We start from the raw sequence: 1,825 nt of genomic DNA, 5'->3' as shown, positions 1-1,825 counted from the left end.
GAGGGAATTTTTTTTTTTTTTTCTTTCCAAATTTCTAGCACTATTTTTTTGATTGGTCCTACTGATGGGGATGAACAAAAATGAGTCTAATCCTATATCAAATATAATTCTATGTATAGTACTCAAAACTGTCAATGTAAGAAGTGTATGTATGAATTTGGGGTAGTACTTTGAAAAACTGAACGCATTGTTCTTTGTCTTGTAAACTTAACTTGATTTGTCTGTAGATCTTCCACTGTACCATCCACCATAGTTGTAGACTTCTAGTGCCAATAGTAACCCAAAAATGTCTTTGCACCATCCACATTAGGGAAATAAGGTGGTTCAAAATATATCTGACGCAAGGCATCACAAGCACCTAGATATGATGGACCCTTCATTTCAATGCTACCCATGGTTGTTACTACCAGCTGATGATATGAGAAGAAAAACCTTTTCACTGCGGCTTCTATTGCCTGGAAGGCCAACAGAACATGTATTGTTGCAACGTGATAAGCACCTGAAGTGTTATGTGAGCGAAGTCCATGTGAATGAAACAAATGCATAAGTGCCTCCTGGAGCCTTGGTCCACCCTTTGGATCAGCCTCAACACCCATGACTTTGGGCACCAGATGCCTTAGTTCCTTGCATGCATTTGTAAGGTCTCTAAGGGGGGTAGACCGAAGGCAATATGCGCCTGCAAACGTACTAGTGCTGCTAATTGCCAACTGGTGTTTAAGGCAAATGAAATCATCTGGGTCCGTCACTAGAAGCAAATTCAAAATTTCTGTGAGCATGTTCCACATCCTTTCAACCATCCAACAGTCTGTGGATGGTCCTACGAAATCCACAAAGTCTATTCTTTCATATACTCCGTGCAACAATTCTTGGCCTACAAATACCCAGGCCTCAAAGATCTGGAGGACATTGCAAAGTTTGGCATCTTTTGGATTATGGAATTGTTTATGTTGTTTTAAAGAGTGCAAATATCTTGGCTTGCAGATTCTATCATATTCAAGAAGAGGCTTACCTGACATATTTGGTTCCCCCAGACCTAAAGTGAAGGGAGTCCTCTGCATATGGCCTTCAATGGCAAGCCATATTCTAGAAACCATCGCTTCAGTGCATTTCCATGTACCCAAACGAGGAAGTAAGCTCTCTTCACTTGTTCTGCTAACCACAGGTAAAGCACGAGGTCTCTGCCATACCTCATGGAAAACTTTCCATGAGAGAACACCACTACTTACTGACAACTGAAGAGTGGGAACCTGCTTGTCATTTTCACAAATCATTGAAATCAACTCAATCTGGGAACTAATTAAGGATTCAAACCTTCTCTTCCATTCCTCTTTGTCAATGTAAGTCCTTGTGTCACAGAGGACAGACGAAACAAACCGAAAAGTAATCTCCAATGACTGTAAGGCAGCCTTTACCAACCCCTCTCTAGACCAACCAGGCCATTCCTTGAATTTCTACATGGAACTGAGCTCGGGGAGATGCACATACTGCTCGTAACCCGCACACTCCATGGGGGAGGGCTCTATGGATTCTTCAACAAAGGAAAAATAGGATGCCATTTATTTACAGGACATATTTTTTCCCTGCGAACATAACCAGGAGAGTAAAGACACTAATGCTCTCCATATACCATAATCTAAAAAGAACAAAATAATAATAGAATAAACACTAAAATCCATTTTAAACACTAAAATTTTGAAAGCTGGAATAGAATAAAATGTTCTTAAATCCATGATATATTTAAAAAGTTGTATATAATATGTTACTGGACAGAAAACATATCTATTTGTTGCAACTCAAATTTTTCTGTAGATGATAAAAACTCAAC

General features: G+C 39.4%; 1 pseudogene; it reads right to left on the bottom strand.

The window, feature by feature from the left end:
• Positions 1–263: 263 nt before the first annotated feature.
• Positions 264–1,094, bottom strand: LOC149215281 (nematode resistance protein-like HSPRO2 pseudogene; annotated as a pseudogene).
• Between the last annotated feature and the right edge of the window lie 731 nt (positions 1,095–1,825).

Source organism: Pinus tabuliformis, chromosome 1_1 (assembly GCF_031772625.1).
Source record: "Pinus tabuliformis cultivar Carrire ecotype Pingquan chromosome 1_1, CPIR1, whole genome shotgun sequence".
NCBI classification, from domain to species: domain Eukaryota; kingdom Viridiplantae; phylum Streptophyta; class Pinopsida; order Pinales; family Pinaceae; genus Pinus; species Pinus tabuliformis.
This window is presented reverse-complemented; position numbering and strand designations above follow the sequence as displayed.